This window comes from Anomalospiza imberbis, chromosome 9 (assembly GCF_031753505.1).
Source record: "Anomalospiza imberbis isolate Cuckoo-Finch-1a 21T00152 chromosome 9, ASM3175350v1, whole genome shotgun sequence".
Taxonomy (NCBI): Eukaryota; Metazoa; Chordata; class Aves; order Passeriformes; family Viduidae; genus Anomalospiza; species Anomalospiza imberbis.
In genome coordinates this window covers 27,541,221-27,565,988 of record NC_089689.1, presented here as the reverse complement: position 1 = coordinate 27,565,988, position 24,768 = coordinate 27,541,221, and the positions used below count along the sequence as shown (strand labels likewise).

Below are 24,768 nucleotides of genomic sequence, written 5' to 3'. Positions count from 1 at the left end.
GAATGAAAAAAGACGTAGCTATTTAGGAACCTAAACTCCAGTGAGTGCCAGTGAGTAGTTTTCTAATATAAATAAATAGAATGTATTTGAGATATTATTTTAAACTTCAGTGTTTTGTCTCGGGCTAACGTTATCAACTCTTTCAAGTGAAGGATTGTCTTCTTAGATAAACAGCAAAACCTCTTTAGAAAGGAAGCCCTGATCTAGTTGACACCTATAAATTTATTACAAAATAAAAATACTTCAAACATCCTTCATTTAAATTGTTATTTGAAGATTTATATTATTGCATTGAGTTGCTATGGTGGCACTTGCAATTTCCATTCCTGCCTGGAAAGCATGAAGAGAAAAAAAATATGAATAGCAAACATCAGAAAGTAATGATTTGTCATGTTTTGAAATGTATTACAGAAATATCAACTTAGGCAAATATGTTTGGCTGAACTCTGGCATGCTGCCTGGAGCTGAGGCTCCCAGACTTGTGCAGAGCCTCACTGTGTGGAGTGCCTGGGGACTGGGAGCTCCAGGGTGCAGCCTCCGTGCTGGACAAGGGGAAAACTGACATCCCAGGAGTGGCTTTACCTGGACATTAATTTCATGGTGCTTTTCAGGGCTGAGATCTTGTATTGGAACTGGCATTTGTTACTGTTGAGACGTGTGTGTGGGGGTCCTGAGTTCAGCAGCAAGTGAAGCAGCCCCGCTGAATTCCTCAGTCCTTGGCCCAAATGTATCCCACAGCCTGAAGGGTGGAGTGCTCCGGTCAGTGTCAGCTCCACTTTGTCATAGAACCATGCAATGGTTTGGGTTGGGAAGGATTTTAAAGATTGTTTCCAGTTCCACCCCCTGCCTTGGGCAGGGACACCTTCCACTATCCCAGGTTGTTCCAAGCCCTTTCCAACCTGGCTTTGGGCACTTCCAGGGATGGGGCAGCCACAGCTTCTTTGGATAACCTGTTCCAGAGCTTCCCCACCCTCACAGGAAAGGATTTTTTCCTAATATCCCATCTAACCCTGCCCTCTGGCAGTTTGAAGGCATTCCCCCTTATCCTGTCACCATGTGCTCTCATAAAATCACCAAGAAGCAGTGGCAAAAGAGTCAGTAGTCAGCAGCTGTCAAAGAGGGATTAGATCCATCCTTGGATGCTGATGTTGGTTCTGAAATGGCAAAAGGGAACATATGCTGTGGTATCCAGAGAATGGTTTGGGTTGGAAGGGACCTTCAAGATCACCTCATTCCAACTCTGCTGCCATGGGCAGGGATGTCCATGAGCTAGACTCAGAGACATAATGAAAGAGTAAAGGAAAAGGTCAGGGATGAAGCGTTAAAGGCAAAGAAATGTACAAGTTACTATTTAAACAAGAGGTTTTAAAAATGCATTATTATTAAAAGGAAACTGATGAAAAATTGATTTCATACTTTCAGATACAGCTTTATGTAGCAGTGGGCTCAGCTAACTCGAAAGTGGGCTAAGCAACTTTCAAAGGAAGGTGTCAGGAATCCTTGCTAGTGCCTAACAGAAATAACACATTAAATCTTACTTGAAAATGCCTTTTTCAGCTAGTGCTTATAATGCCATGCTGAGGGCATATTTCAGGATGAGTCTGAGGTTAAAAAAACACCTACTGAGTAACCAGTGGCACTTGCTTCAGCACTTGAGTTTTCCTCAGAGGTCTTCCATCCAATTATTGGCCAGATCCAGTGATATTTAACTTATCAGATCTGACAAGAGCTGAACCCAAGGTAGACTGACTGCCTAAACATTTATTTGTGTCAATGACAAGTTTAAAACTCTCTGCTCTGTCTAAATATTTAAAAGGAAATATAAAGAGGAAAATGTAATGTGACATAAGAGGAAATGAAAAGCAACATTACTTGTTGAGGACATTGACTACACACAATTGCTGTCTCCTGAATACCTGTTATTTTGGCAGAAATTGAGGGGAATGCAGCTCTAAATATCGTGTTCATCTGTCTCTTTTTAACAAAAAATGATTTTTACAATAGCAAGTGGATCTTCTGCTGTCAAAATCATGGAATACAACAACAGCCAAGATCTTTAGGAACCTCTGAGACTGAAGTTTCCAATTGTAAAATCTACATCTAAAAATGAATAAATAATGAAGATAAATACGTACTTAGTGAAAAGAAGCTGCAGTATTGTCCAAATCAGAGAGCTTAAATGTGTCAGCTGCATGCTAAAGTAGACAAAATCTTAAGAACAAAGTATAATAAGATGTTTTACTGGAGAAGTGGAGAGTTTAAAGTATTCTACTCCTCTTTTATTCTCTAACCCAGAGTAAAGCCAAATTTTGGAAATCTCTGTGAAGCAGATAACCTCTATTTTCATAGTAGAAATACATTTTCCTTAGTAGGTACCCTTTGCTTTCAGTTTATGTGTATTTAAACCAGTGTGAGCACTCTGCAAGGTAATGCAGAACCATGTGGGCTTTCAGGATGTAAGGGATGCTGAAAATTTTCTTCACCCGTGAAGTTCTCCTAGAAAGGAATTTATTAAATTCTGAGGTGTCTCTGTGTGGATCATCAGTGGTGTCTGGGGGGAATGAGAGAACAACAGAACTCAGAACGTGTGCATAAATCATGCTCTTAGCAACATGTTCTCTGTTGGAACCTGACACTTATGTTTGCAAAAGCAAACCCTCTCTAAATTAGTTTGCAGTTAATTGGCTGTGAAAGGAAACGCACCTTGCCAAAAAGGATTTGAAATACGAAGCAGTTTGGATTTGTGAAGGAGCTGATCGCTGTTCTTGGAGAATCACAGACTCTTCCATGGGCATCTGGGAAATAATGTGGTTCATAATCTCCAGTGCTTTCACAAATTCCATTATTTGGCAGGACAGGCATCTACTTGCTGTCATCTACTAGAAGATAAATTGATTTTGGAGGGGCAGTCTTGGACTGTTTGTTGGAGCTGCTCATTTGCAGCTGAGGAAAGTGTTTGCACCAGGGTTAGTTCAGTAATATTTTGAATATGTGAAGGAGACTAATAGGGGCTACCAGATAGAATGACAAGATCTTGTTTCTATTTTTCCTCCCAGGACTCAAAACTGAATGAATGGCCACGTATATGACAATAATTAGTGTTCATGTATGTCCTTGCCTGTCTCTGGGCTCCTTCCAAGCATTCCTGGAGAAATTCTGACAGGAGGCTTCTGACATACATGTGGTAGAGATGTGTGCTTGCCACAGAGATGGACAAAAAATGAGTATAGGTTGACTTATCCAAGATCACAAATTAGTCAGTGACACAGCTGAGATCTGAACCAAGCTCCTGAATCCCTTTTTGCACATGTAACTATGAGATTTTGCAATCTTTGCTGAGGTGCATGAAAGGAAGGCTCCCCCTGTGACCAAACCACAATACAGTAGAGGATCTACCTTCAGAAACCAGTGATGAATCTCTGGTAATTAATTCCATTTTTAGTATTTTCACGTGCTGGCTTTTAATAGAGAGATGTCAGTGGTATTTTTTTGGATAATGCATTTTCCACCAGATTTCACTGTGGGTGCAAGAATTATCATAACCTTTTCTTGATTCATCACTGCCAGAAAATAGAGCGGCTTCCCATTTTTCATGAAGAGCTACCAAAATTTTTCTACACAGATATTTTTTGGTGGGCAAGAGCAGTGTTCAGCAACATATTCTGCTCAGTCACCTGAGGTATCTCCGAGGAAGTATCCCAAGAGATCTTTAGTGGAATAAGAGAGATGAGTTTCTTTGCATTTGAGAAAACTGAGGATGAAACCAAATCATGATTAATTCTCCTGCTGAATGGCAAAAGGAGCTCACTGTGTGGCTACAGCAGTAAGAGATGGGCTACCATAGTTACTGATAATGCAGCAGATACTATTTTCAGTCAGTGCCTAATTGCCTTAGAGGAACTTATTAAACTGAAATCACTATTGTGTGAGGAGCTATTCACGTAGAGGATCTCCAGAGTGATCAAGATGATCCTGCTGTGGGCTACAATACAGATCAGTAAATGTGAAAAGGGGTTTTGTGAGAAGGCTGACTTCTTGAGAGCTCACTTGGCAAGGGATGGGTCTGCACGTTGTGCTGTATTTTAGCAAGATGTTAATAGCAGAAATAATGGCTCTCTTTTCAGATATTAAATTCCCCCTCCAAAAATCCCACTTGAATCCAGCAAAGTGTAACGTTGTGTATCTTTCACTTCCAGATTTTTTTAAAGCATCAACAAAAACTCATTCTCAAACATCCATCAAAATTTCTCTGTACTATTATTTGGTAGCCCTTTATAATCAGCACAGCTTGAGATACCTTAATTAGTTTCATGAAAGTAAAGCCTATATTCCATCTCAGGAAATGTCCAGTTCCCATTAATGCCAGTGGCTGTCACACATGTGCACCCACAGGGTTTTTGGCCAGTGGTTTGCCATTTTTGCAGGATGATGCTGGTTTTACAGTGTGCATTCTGCCTTAGCATTCCATGTGAGAAACATATAGGCTTGCAGCTGGGCAGCACTGATGCTGATTAACCTGCCTTTGAGGTGAAACTGGGAAGTTTTTTGATTACTCTTTTCCTAGGGAGTCAGAAACTTTGACTGTGAATTATCAGCGAATTCACCATCAACAATTATCCTGCAGATTATCTCTTATTTGCAGGTAAACATTTTTGCTCTGCGGGGTGCAGTGGTTTACTAGCAGCTGCAGTGCTTATTGAAATTGGGTAGTATAGCAAATTACTTGGAATCCAGGTCTACAGGTATCAGTGGTGGACATTTTAAAGTAGTTTCGAGGTAATTCTTTAAAAAATTTGTGCAGTGCTCTTGGTTGTAAGATTGAATTCATTCTTCTCTCAACTGATGCGTACAGGAACACTTAAAAATATTCTGATCCTTGTCCTGTTAGTACAAATCTATTCAGGAGCTCAGCTGATCCTACTTTCCCTTTAGTTGTTTTAGCAAGTACTGAGTGACTGAGAGCTGCACAATTGACTACTGCAAAAATAGTTGAGAACTACACTCATAGGTTTTGATCTTCAGTTCCTCCAGCTGTTCGGTGGAAAGGAAAGTTTTGGCCTACAGGTCTTAATATATAGCTCCTAATGGTTTATCACCAAATTGGTGATGGCATAGTGCATCATCAGAAAGGAGAATGTAGGAATGATGAGTTTAAGCTTTACAGATAAACAAAAATAAAAGCTGTCAGTCTTCACACCAAACTTCTTGCTCCTTTGCTTATTGATTATGTTTTTCGGTAGAGAGAATGAAGTATGACCAAATATATGTTCTCATGTGAGAGTTTGTGTTGCAAAGTTATGGCCTAAAAAATATTTTGCATTAAACCAGAGCAGATTGCTTATGGCAACTCCTGCATAATGAAGGAACACAATGAAGAACTGCAGTGCATATTGCTCTTCAGGTCTGTTCTATTTTCATAGTTGTTTTCTTTTTTTTTTTTTTTTAAGTAGAAAATTGCATAGTATAATTACAAGTTCATTTGCATTCATATTACAAGCTGTGAGCTAGTAGTCTTTTATATTTAAAAAGTATTATTAGCAAGTGTGACTTGCATCCATACATTTCAGAAATGAATGGGAATGAAGTTTTATACTACTCAAAGTTCCCTCTACTTAGTCAGCTGCCAGCACTCCTCCTGTACACTCCAGGACCTCAGTGAGGCCAGCAACACAATAAATGCAACTTCATTTTATTGTGCACTGGTCAAAGGGTAAGAACAGCTCAGTTACTGTTTTCCCAAAAAAATTGCCTTTTGGGAAATAAGGGCCACCAATATTTTATTGGACCTAATACATATGGACAAGCATGTCTCCTCAAGGATGCTGTCTACTATTTCCTAATGAAAAAAATTACTTTATTTCTCCTTTAGTTCTTTGTCTTCCTAAATGGTGAAATTCTCATCAATAGGAAATTTTGCTGCAATGAAGTTGACTACTTACTTCTTTTAATTCACATTAGAATAAGCGAGTTCAACTGAGAATCTGACCTTTCATTTCTGTAATAAATTGAAATGCAGAAAACAGGTCCATAGCGAAAAGCTCCATTGCATCAACTACTTCTATAAAAGTGGCTTAAATTCTGATTTTTTTTATGTTGTAAATGTTATTACATGACATTATCTTTTATGCTTAATACCTAATGTGCTGCAGAAAGAATAATTGAGGGAGATGAAACTGATAATATTCAAGAATGTTACCAGATCTGTGCATGTACTTCCAATCAATCTGTTTGCTCAGCCTTTCCCTCTGCTCCCTGCCCTGTTAAGTGTGTTGCCACATTGGTTCAGCTCTCCTGCCTGTCAGGTGGAGGTAAAATAACCTGTAGACATCTTTCTACCTTGTGAGCATCCTGGTGATCCCTGCCCGGCTGTCATCCCGGGGAGCGCACATCAGCAGCTGGGTACCTGCGTGTCCTGCAGAACATCTCGCTCGTAATTCCTGCTCAGACCCAATCCTCTGTAATGGTCTGAGCCCTCTTCCCTGTCAGCCCAGGGAGACGTGGCCACTCAGCCCCGGGGGTGAATCAGATCCATCTAGAGGCTGTAAAAAGCTTTTCTTTTAGTCATTTACCTCGGTTAGCGAGAGCAGCGCTGCTTTTATGCATTGATTGGAGATAATACTGGTGAAATGGCAATAACCTGGCAAATGGACTTCTCCCTGTATGTAAATCCTTTCGGGAAGTGCATGACAGCCTCTGTTTTCTACGGGTCTCCGTTTGTAAAGAAGCTGTTATCACAGAATAAGTTTAATGGGTCGTGAATTTTGTGTTGAAAGGAGAGTCTCTCCATGACTTCTGATCCGCCTGCAACAGACCTATTGGCTCGGCAGCGAGTGCATTAGGCTAAATATGCTTCCTCCATTGACTCTGAAGGTAACAGCCCTAAATGCCTCATTAAATTTTCATGGGTGACTGCGAGAAGCCATGAGAAAAGCGGCACACTGGTGGCGGCGGGGCCCCCGGCCCGGCCCCCGCCCCGCGGCCGTGTGGGGGGAGCCGCGATGGCGGGGCCGTGCCCGGGCCCCACGCGTGGGCAGCGGCCACCCCTGCCCTGACTGCCCCACTGACCGCCCTCCCTGCGCCCCGGGGGAGCCTTGGAGCTCCCGGGGAGTCCCCGGTACCGGTTCCCCCACAGGCCGGGCTTGAGCGCGGTGCTGCGGGCGGGGCGGGGGGGTCTGCAGGCTCTCCGCTCCGCTCCGCTCCGCTCCGCTCGCCCACGGGGCTGCCCCGGAGGCGATGACAGGCTCGGGACGAGCAGACGCGCCGAGCGCCCCCGCCCCGAGCGGGGACAGCCCCGCCAGCCCCCTCCTCGCCCGTCCCCCTCTCCCTGCCCAGCTGCACAGCGGCGCTGAGACCCCCAGCCCTGGGAGAGGAGGAGGAGAAGGAGGAGGAGGAGACGGACCCCTCATCAGCCGCGTTCCTCCGCCGCACACCTCCCTTTTCCCCTCCCTCTGGCCTCAGCGCCGCGCTGGCGGGGCCGGAGAGGGCAGGCGGCGCGGGAAGGCGGCTCTCCCAGCATGGACGGGCCATGTGTATCCTAAGGAATAACAGCAGCTGCTGCGCCCACGATGGGGAGCAGAGGAATGCGAGGAGGAGAGGGCTCGCTGGGGCAGGTGAGAGAGCCGGTCCCTGCTGCCCTGCGCGGCCGGTCCTGAGCGCGGCGCGGCGGCAGGTGCGGGTTGGGGGCTCAGCGGGGCGCGCTGCTGCTCCTGCGAGCGGGGACCCCCTCCCCGCAGCAGCATGGAAGGGCAGCTTTTCTCCGAAGGAAGTTTATTCTTTACCCGTCCTTCCCCCCTCCCGCTCGCTCCCGTCCCCCCGAGGCGGGGAAAGGGCTGGAATCCCCTGCGAGTCGCGGGAAGTTGCCGGCTGCGGGGGCAGCGCCGTGCGAGGCTGCCCCACACCCAGCCGAGCTCTGGGGCAAAGGGCTGGGGGCGCTTTCGCCATCCCCCGCAGCGGGACAAGTAAAAAAAAAAAAAAAAAATCGAGGAGGGAGCCACAGACGCGATGCGGTTGCGGGATTCCCCGCGGCCACCCCCGCCGTGCCTGGGGGTCCGTGGGATGCGCCGCTCTCGGGAGCCTTGGCCGCTGCCGCCCCGCAGCTGGAAGCGCCGATCGGTCGCGGTAGTGCCGCTTGCCGCGGGAAGCGCCCCCCGCTGCCGGGCTGGGAGCCGGCCGAGGGCTGGGAGCCGGCCGAGGGCTGGGATGCGGCTCGGCTGCGCCGGCGCTGCCCTGCCCGGGAAGGTGCGGCAGGGCCGGGGGACGCCGCGCTGAGGAGCGGCGGGGAAATGGCACCCGGAGCGGGGCGGAGGGGCCGCTGGACGCGCGGCGAGCGGGGCGAGCGCGCCCTGCCCAGCCGGGGACCCTCTGCGGACCGGCCGCTGGTCCCCGGCCGGCAGCTCCCGGCCGGCAGCTCCCGGCGCTGGTCAGCGGTGCGCGGTCCAGCGGAGCGGCTGCAGAGGGGCCGCTTGCGTTAGGGGTGCTGCGGGTTCATGCGCCTCTCCTTTACAGCCCCTACTTCAGGGGAAAACCTGGTAACTCCCCCGCGGTCGGAGTGTTTTGGAGTGCTTTTCTTCTCGGGGTTGTGCACGGCCACCGAGTCACCAGGAGCAGGCAGCCGGGAGTGAAAGTTGAGAGCGCTGCGGTGGGAGGAAGGTGGGCGCAGGAGCCGCTGGCAGGCTGGATCAGGACAGCGGGGACAGAGCCCACAAGGGCCGGCAGGACAAGCACGGGACTGTGAATTCCCCTGAGCCAGCTCTTCTCTTCCTTTGGTGTTTTCCAGGGTGTTTCACAGGTTCGCGACCGGCGCATTTGAAATGCCTCTATGAATGGTGAAGTGGGAGACTGGGACTAGTAATCATAGTAAAGAACAGTAGATAACAAAGCTGGTTTCTGGGCTGGAGAGTCCTGGAGCTTGCAGACGAATGGGAAGTTTTTAATTTCCCGACGAACTTCATCATTGTACATTTCAAACCGGTTAAGTCAATTTCCAGGGCTCTCCCCGAAGTAGTTTTAAAAGCAAAGTCCTTGGAACTCTTTGCCATTTGTCTAAATTCTGAATGCATGTCTGAAGCGTTTAATCATGTTTATTGTTTTCAGCCACTCAAACGGAATAAAAATTACTTATCGTTGACGAAGCTTATCTCGCAAGCTGTTTCACAGTATGTTTCCATTGCAAGACACAGCGCTGTGTTAAACTACTGATGACTGTATTGTTTATTGTTCTTTCATTCCCCACCCTCACCCCCCATAACACCAGTATCAATCTGTTCCTTACTGCTCTACTCAAAAATAATGGAGGAGCAAGTTTTCACCAGTTTGGTATTTTCAATCGTAGCTGAGATTTATGTCTTTTATATTTGCTCTTAAGCTGTTTTTCATTCAGTGTGCTAAAGGCAGCTGATGTATTAAAAAATGAATCAAGGCATAAAGCTAAAAGGGACTTTCAAACTCCTGAGCTGAAACTCAGTGCATGGAATTAATTCCATGGACTAATTCCAGTGCGTGGAATTAGTGCTGGATCCACAGCATTATTTATTTGTTTATCCACATACATAACACCTTCAGGAAGCTTAAGGTTCCTTGCCTCTTTGTCATTACCATTTTATGTCATTACACAGATAAAATGCACTATTCACACTGGTCTAGAATTACAGATTCATTGTTTGGAGTGTTTTGATCTTGGACTGTACCTCACAGGTGATTTTGCTGCACTTTAACAGTATCTCAACACAGTGATGGAGGACACCATCATGTTTTCTTGTAGGATTACCTTTGGGACCTTAGTGACTGCACACATCAGTGGTTTCATCTTCGGAGGATTGAAATTGATTTTCTTCTTTTTCTTTTTTTTTTTTTTTTTTTTTTTAATCTCAGCCAGTGAAAGACCCTGTGTATGTCCTTTGACCCATAGCCTCACATGATGAAGTGAAACCAGTAGTGGAGGAAGTGGCTGCTACTAAAAAGTAGAGGTGTCAGAATGAATCCCTTGTCCTGGTGATCAGCATGTGTGATTCTTTGGGCAAGGCGCAATTTTTAAAATTTCCAAAATTTGTAAACCTGCTTCATATATGTATCAAAATAAATTTAAAACACAAGCATTATGGTACTTTTTTTTTTCATACTTTTGGTGGGTCCTTGCTCAAGCAAAGGAAGATTGACCATTCCCTCTCATCCACAACAGGCCTTCGTCTCTGAAGTATTTTATATTTCAAATTTTTGCAAGGTATTTGTGTTGAATTTAGCAACAGCCAAGCTCAGCAACTAAATATCAGTGAGGTGGGAGAACCTCTATTTTTACAACCCTGTTTGCATTTTGAAGTGATAGCAAATACTAGCAAAGAGGAACACGATTTTCTAGATGTTATAGTTCAAATTAACTTTCCCAGTCAATATTTAGTCAGGGTCTTGATGGTTAAAGTTAACTGTCCAAGTCAATGTTTAGTCAAGGTAATGACTTGGTTTTTATAAACACTACCCAAGCATTCTTGCAGAATTAATCAGAGTTGCTTGCTCAGCCAATTACTTAGGAATAAAGCTACGTTATTACGTGGTCTCTCATATGTCCTGTTCTGTTTGGTTTTATTTCAGCAGTGCTTGCTTTCAGCCCTTCTGTGGCTTCCTTCTTAGAGCAGCAGCTCTGTCTTTAAGGCATTAATTTGCCTGGTGGTTTTGGGAGGTAAGGGATGTCCTGCACTAACCTGTTTTTATGGGTAGGAAGATGAAGTGTGGAGATGCCAGCTGCAGGCTCCCAGAAGGAAGTGCAACATGTAGCGCAAAAACAACATTTATTTAAATCCAAGGAAGTCTTCAGGAGCCTGTGCTGAGCAGCTCCTTGTGCAGTGCTCAGGAAGAGAGGAGCACTTGGGATATAGCAGTCATTAACAATGTATGAAAGCCATTTTGGTGCCTGGGACAAAAGTGATGAAATTGAGAACTGTTGGCGTTGGTACTTACAGTGAAAGATGGAAGCATGTTGTGAACTGGGAAAGAACTGGAAATCTTTATTGTGATTCTTCATTTCTTGGCATCTCTTTAAATGGGATCTTCATTCTTCCAGAAGGGTACTTCAGTCTCAAACTGACATTAGAATCAGTCTGGACTTCCATTGTACCAGTGTTTTTCTTTTTTTTTTTTTTTATTTAATTGTACCACTTGCAAATGCATTCCCTGCAATTACATGGGTATTAGAGTAGATATTCATTAGGATTTTACTAATCTGAACCTCAAGTGCTGTTCTGCAAATTTGCCAGCCTTTGTAAAGCAGTGCTTGACTTCATCAGCTGCACTGTTTTATTATGAGTATTTTGATACAGTAGAATGAAAAGCATATATTCTAAACCAAGTAATTAATCAGATTGAAACATTTTCATTTTCATACTTTGGTTTGTCACAAAGAGAGCCTGCAGCTCTATATTTTTCCCTTAACACTAGTTTTTGCCCAGTCTAGCTGCAGCCAAATGACATTTCATGGTGGTAGTTTAAGAATTTCATCCATGAATCAATCTTCTGTTTCTGTTCCAAGGCAGCAGAATTGTCACAACTTAGAGAAGGTGAGTAAACCCCACACTGTGAGCTCCAGGAAAGGTACCTGTATCTATGTATTTAATCTTACACTGCTGTCAAACACATTTTTAAGTGTTCCAGCTGTAAGTAGCATTTTAGATTGTTAACTTTGTTTATTTAAGTGGTACAGCCACATGCACAAATCCTCTGTCAGAACCCACCAGTGTGAGCCTTGCTGGTGACAGTGGAGTCTGTGGTGAATCTGTCTCAAGGTGGTGCCATATTGCAAAACCACACCAGAGCAAGACCTGTCAGCTTCTGTCTCCTAATCAATATATTTTTTGTGGAGTGAGAGTGAAGCTCTTTCCCTGGGATGAGGCATGTGTTGCTGCAGGTGCAGAGGCTGCCGTGTCCCCAGCTGTGGGGGAAGCAGCTGCCCAAGCCCCAGCCCTTCAGACAGCTGCATGTCCTGACCAGCTCCAGCCACGGCGGAGCAGCAGCCTTGCTGAAGGGCTGCTTGTCACATCTTGCTCTGGCTCAGTCCTCTCCTGAGAGATGTGAAGCTGTTGACATGAACTTATGGCCCATGGAGGCATCAAGATTTCCTTCAGTTGCGTGTGGGATCAGGGAGAGGATGGCTGTGGGTGAGCTTTTGAAAATGCAGTGTTCCTGCGCAGGAGCCTGCTGGGGGAGCTGGCTCCAGGCACTTTCCAGCCCGTGATCCTTGGCACTTTCTACAGACAGTCATTCCATTACTCTTTGTTTAATGAGGATGCAGAGGTTTCTTTTCTTCAGGATATTTCATCTTATCTATTTATTTTCTACCTTATGTTTTATATTATCTTAAGGATAATAATATTTTCTTAGGTTTTAGATATACAGAAGAAAATCCTCCCTGTGAGGATGGCACAAAAATAGGGAAAAAAAGAAGCTGTGGCTGCCCCATCCCTGGAAGTGTCCAAGGCCAGGCTGGACAGGGCTTTGGGCAGTCTGGGATTGTGGAAGGCGACCCTGCCCTTGGCAGGGGGTGGAACTGGATGAGCTTTAAGGTCCCTCTCAGCTCAAACCATTCTGTGATTTTATGATATGTACCACATTTAAAAAACAGGGCAATTGCTGTTTTTTCTGTATTGAATTTTGTATGTCTCTGTGTATATATATAGATATATATATATACAAAAATTCATTAGCTGCCCTTTTTACTACGTAAGGATTAAGGATTTAGGTCTCCAGGTATTGCCAAGCAGTTACACTGAGAGACTCCCCACCCCTCCCACCCACAAATAGTGATTGCTCTTGTGGGTAGAGGAGCATCAATTTCTTGAGAGTCTTTGCAATTCCCTGAGCCTGAAGGCAAATGAATCGAAATTTAGTGGACCACCTAGTTCTTGACTCAAAATTCTCCAAAGAGGAGTCTGACCTAATTTATACTTTATTGGAACAAATAATCCTATCATGCATGTGTGCTTGTTGTTGTGTTTTCTTTTAGCAGGCATATTGCTGTCTTGCAGAAACTTCGGATTTAGATGTTAGGCAGTGTCCCTGTGGTTTTGGGAGATGCTTTTCCTCAGTGAGCACTTACTGGAAAATTACATTTAGAGGATACTGGTGAAGAGGAAAACAATCAAGACAGAATACTAAGGCTGGTAGAATTATTCATACCTGAATGCACTGTTGTTTAGTACTGAGGATAATCAAGAGTCCTCTTATACAAAGTCTCCTTATTATCACTAAAGATGGAGCTGGAATCTCCCCAAACTGCTTTTTATCTGTCATCACATGTCCCTGTGATAGGAATTCTGGTGAGGCTCGATGTGGGTGGTTGTAGGGTTGCTGATTGTAGGCTGTTTGTTGGGGCCAGCATGTGTTGAAGCTCACTGGGAGCTGATCAGCATTCAGGCACTGCAACTGTGGCCTCTTAAAGCAATTCCAGGTGTGCAAAACCCTTTTTATGTTACTCTGTAGAGAGTAGCACCCATCAGTCTGTCTGTCCCAAGATACACCCCAAAGCTTGTCAGTCCATCTGTCTGTGTTCATGGTTTGGAAAAGAGCTGTCTGAACCTGCACAGGTTTATGTTTGGGAAGCTTGGCAAAGTTTTGAGTCTGCCGAACTTCAAGATCATATCAAGAGTTCCCTGAAAACAATTATTTGCTCTTGAATTTTTTGAGGAACTTGGATTAGTGGGAATCCAGTTGATGCAAAACCCATTTCATTGTTTCCCTTTTACAGAAATGTCTTCTACCCTACTGACAGAGCAGTTACTTAGAGAACAGCAGGCATCAATATTGGTTGTTTCTTAACCTAAAGGATTATAATTTTTTTCCAATAATTGAAGTAACTGAGGAGAAAATTGTGAGTGATTATTTTACACTATTTAAAAAAAAGCTGAATTTCTGTTCATGAGATGCAGCTCAATAAACTATGCTAAAACAGCAAAGAAAAAGAGCATTTCAACTTGTTTAACCTTTCCAGGACCTGTCAGTCTCTGCCTGAGACTGGCCAGAGCCCTTCTATTGGCATGTGCTTTTTGCCAGATTAACATGGATTAGGTCACTTGAATTCTCCCCTCACTGAGTTCATACCTTTCCTTTAATCCTCTCCCATGGTATCTGTCAGGACTGATGGGGGAAAGAAAAGCTTCTCCTGTGTTTGGAATATTTTAAACAAATAGTTAGCATGAAGAAATTGTTTTACCTTTTTTTATTTCCTTGTGTAACCTTTACAAACCAAATACTTCCCAACTTCTTGTGTTTTGCTTGTGGCTGTGGTGGGGTAGGAGACTCTGCTTCCCTGAGGTTGGTGATGATGGGCACACTGATAACTTGGTGCTCCTAGAGGATTCCTGGCTTAGGAATTTCTAAGTAGCTCCATAGTTAAGCCAAGCAAAAAAGTAATTAGGGAAAAAGCAAAATACTTCTACATTTTAATGTAGCACAGCTGATACTCAGGAAATTGTACTGCTCTTCAGTTCATCAAAAGTCAGTGTTGCAAATATTTTACTAATATTTCAATTTTCCCATTAGTCCTTTATGTAAAGAAATACACAGTTTAGTTTTATTGTTACTGCCTCTTATGCCAGTTTTTTTCTAACTCTGAGGCTGATCAGCAAATTCAGACCTTTTAATTAGATTAGATGGCCTGTTAGGTGTTCATGTCTTAAATTTTAGCAGCTATTCCCCAAATACCAGGGGTCTTCCCAGCAGGTGGATTTCCCCCCTGCTTTTTAAACATAATGAAGGTTTTCCCATTCTAGAATTTTAATTTCTGTGAATGTGCACACGTTTGGAAATGTGTTTGTTGTGCCACAGTAACACTGACAGTGTCACTTGGAAATGTTGTGGCCCCTGTTTGTGGTTTTAAAACACCTGGTAGTTGTTTGTAATAAAGACTCCACTTTTTAATTGCACTATAATTAATACAAAACAAATCAACAGGAAGTACTACTTCACACAGCATGTTAACAGTTAGTTCAAGTTTAAAAACAGTAAAAAAAAACCCATCAGTGAGTTTAATAAAGATTATTTTATGAATGGGGTTTTCCTTTGTGGCTGCTGAAGTAATCAAATCTCACATTATGGCTTCAGGACAGTTTTCCACCCACCATCCCTGTGTGATAGTTTTTATATATTCTGACCCATTTTTCTTCTTTCTGAAAACAAGAGAAATAAAATGTTTGAGAAGTCCTAAAGAGGATAACAAATTGAATTGACCACTTACTGTTCCTGGCACTCAAATTTTATGGTCCTTACCTCCCTAGTGATGGAGTGAGCTATTCACCAGCACTGCGTGAGAGTTGCAGCTGATGAAATTTGGTGAAGTTCTTTCAAATCAGAGCCACTGCGCTGATTTCCATCACATGAGGGCTTGTCCCCTGTTGCTGTGTTACATTTGTAGCGAGTGCTAATTGAATTGGTGCTTACAGATCCTCAGAGAAAAGTGAGAATTGTTACTGACTGAATCCCACTGCGCCAGGCTTCAGTTCTGGATTTCAGTGCGGGATGATCCCAGAGAAAACATGAAATCTTCTTTATGCTGTCAAACAGCACCAGAAAAATAATTCTGCTGCAGCCTCAAAACAGGTCTGAGACTTCAGCACTGCTGAGTTTGGGCTTGAAAAAGAACAGCAAGTGATTTTCATAAGGGAGCTCTGGTTGCAGCTCTTTATCTTCTTCATGGCAGGACTGTTGGTCCAACAAGCTGTCTGTATGTGGTTGTCCTTTTGAATGTAGAGTTTCTCATGTTTCATTCTTGCATAATTTGTTCTGTTGGATTCTCTGGTGAGGTGAGGAGATGGCAGAGGGAAGGCTCTCCAAGGGATGCTTCTGTGCCTCAGCAGTCCTTGTTTGTTAACTTAGAAACGATGCCCAGTCCTGACAGCTGAAATTTAGGTGAGAAGAATCCTGTCCTCAGTCACGGGACTCAAGATGCCTTTTTTCCAGGGAGCAGAAATCCAGGGGAGCAGACCATGCACATCAAGCTTCAAAATATTGCTCAGACTGTGCAGAGAATAACTCAGTTCTTTATTGCAAAGATCATCTCTAGTTCAGAGAACAGACCGCAAGTGACCCGTGCACATTGTGGGTGGCTGGTTCTGCTAATCACTGGTTTTAGATGGAGCTTTTTGGTGGAGATGGGAAGGAGGACAATGTTGAGGAGGAAAATAGCACAGGTAGAGTAATTGGTCTTGTGGATCTGGGAGCAGAAGAATAAATTTTCCTGATGAAGACAGCATTGATTTTCTTCTTTGTGGCTGAAAGTGTGTATATAATTTGCAATGCAGCCAATGAGTAAAGCAGGTATAACACCCATTTAATGTCTGTATTGGATGACCTCAGAGACTTTTTCTCATTCTGGTGGACTAGGATTATCTTTGGCTGCTTCATAGTGATTATTTATTAATTAATTTTTTAAGGAGACTTATTTTGAGGTTGAATGGTAGTGAATATATTATCTTATTTCATAGGTGCACATATGTTTTCTTGCGAAAGACTGACACTGGGTTTTTCCAAGGCTATCTAAGGTTTGATTTGTTACAAGAAACAGGCATCCAGAAACCACCAGGAATTGTGCTGATTTAGTGTGCTGATTTAGTCTGGTTTCTGCTCCAAAAAACCATTCTGGAGATCAGTGTTGGTTCACTATTGTGTATTCAGACAATACTGAAAAAACCAAAAGAACTGAAACAAGGATGTCTGGAGGATTCCTTCCCACTTGGGGCATGAACATTGCAGGTCTTAGGTGAAAATTTTCAACTTAAGACAAAGTTACAATCAGCAGGAATAGAAGTAGTTCATGACAGCTCTGTAGTTCTACCATTAATGCAGCATGAAAAAGTTCAGCCTAGAGTTCCAGCAGATGGTTGAAGAGGTTTGGCCACTGCTGGCACACTTCTGTTGGGCTGCATCTTTATCATTCCAGTATCACTGCATGAGATAAAATGCAGACATGACAACATCTTGTGTATTAATCTTGCTGAGTCCTAATTGTTCCAGCAATTGCTTCCTGTAAGAAGTTGGCCACACTGGATACATTAGGGAGAGAACAGTGCTAAATGTAATGAATTGTGTATTGAGATGTACTTCAGCTTGTACTTTACTTGCAAAAAGTGGAGAAAATCTTGTCTGCCTCTCTTGAAAGTAAAGGGGAGAATGTCTGGAGGAACAGTTCCAATGCTTCACAATTAATAATAGCACTTTGAAGAGAAGCTTTTAGCAGAAGGGGAGCACATAGGTTACAGATTAGTACAGAGAACAATGTAATTTTTGTGCTAATACGTTGAGATCAAATAACTCATTAATAGGAGAATAATTTATAAGGATGATGCAAGTAGGAGAATAAAGTTCTTCTAAATATTAATCTACTGCATATATTATTTATTGTTGTAATAAAAGGTTGAGGAGTAGACAAGGGAGACTGAAATGCCTTGCAACTTCTAGTAGAGTTCACAAAGTGCTTTGTTAAATGAAATTTCCTTTAAATGAAAAATGCTGGCGTAACCTTTTGGTGAGGTAGTGGTAATAACTTGTAAAGTTTCTAAATGCATCTCTGTGCAGTAATGTGAGAGGGAAACTTCTGAACTAGGGTTCTCCTCTGCAGGCTGAACAATCCCAATTCTCTCAGCCTTTCCTGCCAGCAGAGCTGATCCATCCCCCTCATCACCCTGGTGCTTCCTGTGGACTCACTCCTATAGCATCACGGTCCTTCCTTGCTGTGTATCACACTTGGGAAGAGAAATCCTGAGTTTTGGCACCTGTAAAAGAGTGTTACGACCCTCCCACCTCAGATCTCACATGCCAAAGGTTGTCTTTTTAAAGACCTATTACATTTTCTGGTTATAGCCATAGGAGCTGTACCCAGAATTTCAAAAATAGAATGGGAGAAGCAGCTCAGGGAAGAGTCAGGGTGCAGAAAAGAAACAGCTGCTGTTACAGGTACAATGTGTTACTACCCACAGCCTCCCTTTTATCCTGTGAATAATTTTATATTTAACAGCAACTTGTGAAACAGTCTAATGATGTGTTGATAAACTGAAGTGGGACACATTTTAATTGTTTTTTTTCAAAGATTTTTTTTTATCTGCTGGCCTACTTCTTCAGGAGTGTGAGTAGATGATTAGGTTATGTATTCCATTTTTAACACTCTTTTTGTAGTACAAAGCCTCTCGTGCTTCTGTCATTCAAAAACCTGACATGACTCCGAATCCTCTCCTGTGATAATTCTGATTGATCGCTGAGGCTTTTAAGGCAGTAACACTACTTGTAGAAGAATTCTTAGCATGTGACAGAAATGTGTCTTGCTTGTTTTGGAGAAGTGGAGTTCACACATGTTCACAAAGATTTGTTAAACAGCTCCTTGTAAATTTTTGCAATGACTGTAAGTCACACTGTGTGTAATGGAGAATTCAGCCTTCTTCATATTTTGTGAAAGCTTTTTCATGTGTTTCTTGTTCTTGTGTGATATTCTGGCACCTGTTGATGTTTGAAAGATTATTGCCACATTTCAGTGCATAGTATTGGGTAGAAAATGGCTTTACTGATGTTTTTCCTGGAGTTAGTCAGAGATGCTGTTCTTCATATATTACTGTTGATATGCATGTAGGAATGTGTTGTGCTTAATGTAAATAAAATGTTCCGTGACTTTAGTTTTTGGCTGTGGTAAACCAGACGTTTTTTTGAGCTCTGGCTTAGTGCTTTGCACTGATGTTGTGTAGCTGTAAATCTCACAGGAATTCTGTCCCCCAGGGATCCACTTTTCCTCGTGCCCAAGTGAGCAGTAAAAAAGCTTTTGCCCTGCACAGAAACCTGTAAGCTCTGCACGTGCTTCCAACTTCAGTGTCTTCATCTCCATTGGACGTAGGTAGAAAATGTAGCATTACCTTCTGAAATGGCCATCAGAGCTTCCTAATGAGACACTTGGATTTTTTTCCTCCTTTGACAGAATTAAACGTTACCTATTAACCATAATGCTTAAATTGATGAAGTGTAAAACTAGTGAAATGGGTTACAGGGAAAGGAAGTGAAAATATTATGAACCATATGCCCTAATTTATGTCTTCTTAGAAAATCCATCTAATGAAATTAAGTATTTGGAATAATTCAGCGTATGATATTCAACAAGAAGTACAGCAGTAATGGTAGGATGGTCTTGCTTTTAATATAGTAAGGAAGATAGAACTCCTTTTCTGGGGAGGAACATCAAATCCTATTGTGTTGAGATCCACGTGCATCATCAAGACCAGGTTTTCTTTTCCTGTGGACCTACACTGTTCTGTTTAATTGAGTAGCTGTGACAGCAGCTTCTGCTGTGCTCTTTGTGACCTTAAATAGAGGCAAATGAGGTGCCAGCTCCTCAGGGGAGTTCTTAATCCCAGTTTCCCGGTCCCTCTCCTTTCCTCATGGCTCCTGATCTGGATGCAGCTCCTCTCTCATAAATTATTGTCTCCATCCACTCTTAATCTCCCCCTCCCATTAAGCTGTTTTTACATCTTCGCTCCCAGACTGAACCTCCCAAGTCCTCCATTATTAAACAGCTCTCACAAATTCTTCTCTTCTGCTTCTTGTGATACAAGACTTCGTGTCAGAGTCAATCCCTTTTTTCTCTGCTCTGACTCTTCTGTTTTATGCATTCAAACTCAGCAGCTTGCTGGGTGCCTTGATGGAAAGATGAACCTCTTGCTGTCACTTCGGCTGTTCTGTGTAATTTCAGTTCAAAGCAGTAATTAAAGAAATAGTCCATTTTCCAGGACAGTGTTTATAGGAATGTGAATGCACATTTTAGTTCCTTCTGGAGGCTGCAGGAAGGGTGATAGCATAGAGGGATTTTTGTATAATGGACTCATCCTGGATAAATGTAATATCTCATTTTTTATTTTAACTAGTTTTGGGCTTGGGATTTTTGGTTTGTGGCTTTTTTTTGGGGGGGCTTTTTGTTGGCTTGTTTTGGGGTTTTTTTTTGGGGGGGAGTGTTGTTGTTGTTTTTTTAGTATTAGCAAGAAAGCCAGGTCTGTGATATGAACACCAAATCCTACTCCCAGTTTCAAAACTCAGCAAACTTTTCAGATACAAATCTGTAATGATTATTTAATGTGGTCAAAACACACTATTTCCCTACAGCCTAAATTTTGGAAGCAATTCAACCCATTCATCCCTCATATCCTGAAAATCACCCCAAAGCAGATATACTTGACATGTAGAATTGTAGCCTGAACAGTTAAAAATCTGCCAAGTGATTAAAGGGAGTGAGAAGTGTCAACCTTATCCACAGGTGATGCTTCCTACCTTGGCTTTTGAGTAGAGAAAAAGTAAATAGGTAATTTATTTAAAGGGAATTGTTTAGCAATGTGATTGTTGGTAACTATATTTTAAATAAACTGCCCGGAATTTTTGGTGAAATTTTAGACCTTGAGACCAAAGGTGTAGGAGGTAACTGGAAGAGTGGATTTTGTGCAGATTATGTACTCGCTGAGGTACTGTGGGACTGGTTGGTTTAATCAATGTAAAATGTGTTTTATCTGATGACTCCTGTGAGACAGAGCATGAGGGTCATTGATACCAAGAGTTCTCTTGACTCTTGTTAATGGGGGAGAGAAGAATTTAAGCTACACTGGTGTTTGGCTTCTTATCTCTCTGGGGATAATCACGGTGTGTTTAATGGCTGTACATGTCTGAAGCATTTTCTTTAGGTTAATGAGTTTGGGATGTGGTTTTGGAATTTAGGGGGAGGAAGATGTATAAATACAACCACTATTACTCTTCTTGGGCCCTTACTAGAGAATTGAAGACACGCAGATGTTAAGTCAGGGAGTGGAAATGTCATCCTTCAGAGACACATGAAATACAAGGATGTGATAAAAGTGTTGTGCACTTTGAGGTACCTGAGTTACAAAGAAAGCTCGTAGTTCATGGAATTATGTCCATGAGTCTTTTAATTTACTCAGGTTGTTCTCTACTTCCTATGGAGCGTTGCAGAATTTGTTTCCCTGGAGGTGACTGAAATCAGGCTGGAAAAATCCTACCTGTTCTTTAATAATCCCTCACACGCATGGTAGTACTCCAAAATTGTACTATCACTGGATAATTTACACTTAAATCCTTTCTTCTCTGTGCTCCCACCTTAAAAAAAAAATCCTTTAGTCTTATGAGGGCCCAGGGATTGCACGCTTGAAATACCTTGGCCTTGTTGCCAGTTCAGTCTCACCTGCTTACACTGATTTATTGTGGTTTTCTTCTTTTTTTCTGAGGGCAAGACTGAAAAACACATTTCTCCCATTATGGTTGATAGATTCAGGAAGTAATTTGCAGATCAGGAAACAATGGATCTCATATGATAAAAGCACTGCCTAGGTAATTCATAAGGAAGATAAACTTGCATTGTTAAGCTTGCACATTTTACTCTTATTTGTAGGCCATGTATTGCTCTCCTGTGCTTTCCACCATTAAGCAGTATCATTATTGCATTAGTAAAAAAGCACTGCTGCTTTGACTGGCTCTCAGAACCACACACAAAATCAGATAATGCATTTTACTGAATGATGAAGAACTGTGTTATTTGTTTATAACTGCTCACTTAGTTATTGCTCTCAGGGCTCCGTGGTACAATTTAATCACTTCCCTGCATCTCCCGAGTTCTCCCAGGCTGGTGTGAGCAGCGAGGGTACAAAGCAGAGTGACTGGCAGCTAAGTGTTTCCATCAGTCAGGATGCTGATTTATTTCTGTGAGGAGGAGTGTAAAGGAAATGAGAATGGCTGTGTTTTGTAAGTGATGCGCTGAACAGTCATCAGTTAAACACTGGAGGTCACAAATAAACACTGAAATCTTGAGAAAGGGAAAAAAAAAAACCCAGAACTGGAGTGTGTCTTGTCACCCTCACTGCACACAGGCTTTGGGAAGTGTGTGATGCTCAGCATGTCCTGGAAAGGCAGCACAAAGGATGAGTCTGGAATCCTTTTCCTCTCAAAAGAAGGGATATGAAGCATTAAAAGGCAGGGTGTTAGGAATTCTTTGTTGTCTGGTTACTATACACACCTGTGAAGATTTTAACTGTATTCGGGATTCTGGCATTGCAGAATGTTTGAAGTGGACCCAAAGAATTGGAATAGGGCAGGTGATGTAGATACCTGTGCAAATTGATCCCTTTTGGAGTTAAAAGTATAATTTAACTTGAGCAAATGTAGGAGTAAAAACATTGGTGGAATATTATATCTGTGCTTTAAAAATATTGATAGGTATGCCTGAGATAGGAACAGATACATTAAAGTTTTCATTGCCTACTTTGAGGCAATAGAAATAATGTAATTTTATGTCCTCCTTGAAGTGCTGTTTTTAATCTGGAAAAAAATAATTCTTTCTAGATAGTCAAAACAATGTATATTCTATAGCAAACCTGACAGCATTAGATGATGTTTACAGGAGATAGAAAATTCAACTTATGGTTTATCATTCCTTCGGTATTCCATCTGAACTCATACAGATATAAAGTCCAGAGGAAACCAGCAGATAGTTTTGAAAGAAATTAGGTCTTGCTAAGGTTTTAAACCTCCAGAGCCCACTGAAAATCTGTGCTCAACAATCACTGCTTTTATAACTAGGAAGATACCTTAGCTATCAGGAGACTGCTTTAGTGGGCTATTCCCCAGAAAGCCCCCTGGAGCCTAGCCTACATTTCCTCTTCTTTTTCTAACCTAAATCCCGAGGTTGTCAGACACTTTCATAAAATGTATGCACTAATATTTGATGGAAAAATGTGGCTGCATAGAGAAAGAACTACTTCAGGAGAAGCTTTTAGTGTTGACAATAGAGAAACTTTTTACTGTCTCGTGAAAAACTCAAACTCTGACTGCAGGGAGAGAGAGGGGGACTTGCCTCTTGGTCAGAGGAGAAATCTCTGGGTTTGCTGCTAAATGCACTCAGGGGAAGTGACGGCATCTGCAGTATAAAATAATCAAATATAAAAGCAGCCCTTGCTGTTTTAGAGACTGGAAGGCAAAGGACAGGCCCCACTTTGTGATTACACTGGTTTCTGGATGGTTTATGCAGCCAGGTGAACTAATAGTTCTTTTGATGGCGCCCATTAAGACACAGATTTTGAGGCCTATTTTGTGTCTTTCACAGGGAAGGTGTATGATAAGTTGATAAATGTAGGATCATGATAGTTTTGGAAGATGAAGGAGAAGAGAAAATGTGCTGTGGGCAGGAAACAGCTACTTCAGCATTTCTTTCCCTCCTGTCTTTTTTTCCTGAGCTAACATTCCATTCAGCCTGAATACAGATCTGTTCTTAATGTGTTCAACTGCATTATTTAGCCCACCACTGCAAGCCAAATTGTTATCTGTGGAGATGGAATTGCTAAGTTGATTTAATGGAGCTTTGTTAATCTGAAATTTCATTTATATCTTGTCTTGGATGTGTCTGTTGTCACTTCTTTGTGTTTAGGATGTGTGATTTTGTCCAAAAGGCACAAATTTACACTAAGAGCAGCTCTTTAGCTCCTGGATACCTGCAAGAAGGCTGTGGAGGAGACTCCTGTCTTGTGAGGAGCACTTAAAACTTGCTGCTAAGTCCCGTAGTGCCTCTGTTTGCAGCACATCGATCCCTTGGAAGTGAAGCCCCAAAGGAGCAGATCTCTGTTCTGCTTGTGGCTGTGATTAGTTACTGAGAAGCACAGAAAAGAAAACCTGAGTGGTTTATTCATAACCTGCTTAGTGCCTGCATTCCTGACTCCTGCATGGTGGGAATGGGAACCACCAGTTGGAAACACAACCAGCTGCTGGCTGCAAAGATCTGCAGTGCTTAAAAGCACTGAGAGAGAGAGATCAAATAGTCCCCTGGAAGGATAAGGAGAAGGATTACTTGAAAGAGGGAATTTGCAAGCCTGGAATGTGTTTTTCCCTACAGTATCCGTTTCCATTTTCTGTGGAATGGCTTTCAATATTTAGGTTATTTCACATTTTGTTATAATCTCTTGGATGGAGATCAGATATGAGATTTACAGTCTGAAAACAGGTTGAAACGGTTCTTGATGGTGTCAGGAATATTTGCAAGGTTTTAGCAGCTGATATGGTGCAGATGAGTGGATAATACAAATAATAACATTTATTATCTCTGTTGCTATCCCATTCCCCAGGACTGTGGAGGTGGATTGGAGCCCTCCTTGCCTTCATTTTCCCCCATGGTCATAGGCACTGTGTCAAACAGGAAAAAATATCCCAAATTATGTTTCAGAATGCTTGATAGTGGAGACACTTGCAGTTGTCTGATGAGGAAATAACAGAATGATGTGACTCTGGTTATGAGCTAGTCAGTGGTGTCACTGGTCAAATACCAACACCTTCTACCCCTTTCTCTCTCATTCATTAAATTACACCACAAATAACAGATTCAAGGTGAAATTTTCACAACAAATAATTGTCTCTGGAGGAGTCTGTGTGGCTCGTGTTTGGGAGGGCACTTGGACCTGCCTGAAGATGCTTTTTTTGGCAGCAATGGTGATACAGATAGAAATGGGTTGAGTACAAGTTATTAGTGGTTTAAGAATATTATGTAGGATAAAGCTACAACCTCTCAGCTGTCCCACCCTCCTCAAGCAGTGCACCCAGTGATCCTTTCCAGATTGTTTTTCCTGAGGCCTGATCTGATGCAAGAGCAAATAAACTTTGGCTACTGAGCAAAATACCCCTCTCACCTTACTTGAGGGGGACTTACATGGGCACTCAGACTTTCTGTAACAGATTTTTTGCAGCATCAGGCTTCTGTTTGCAGGATTTGGTAAT

The 24,768-nt window shown here is 42.6% G+C and overlaps 1 protein-coding gene across 11 annotated transcripts in view; it reads left to right on the top strand.

Moving 5' to 3' along the window:
• Nucleotides 1–24,768, top strand: part of DAB1 (DAB adaptor protein 1) — a 414,913-nt gene that overhangs the window by 263,713 nt on the left and 126,432 nt on the right. For 2 of the 11 annotated variants that reach the window (XM_068198855.1, XM_068198858.1), the window contains exon 1: nt 7,239–7,610. The exons of 8 other annotated variants lie outside the window; for them this stretch is intronic. The gene's annotated coding sequence lies outside the window, so the exon portion shown is untranslated. Of the gene's footprint in view, nt 1–7,236; nt 7,611–24,768 lie in introns of those variants that run through there. One more of the 11 variants, XM_068198868.1, reaches the window with a different exon arrangement.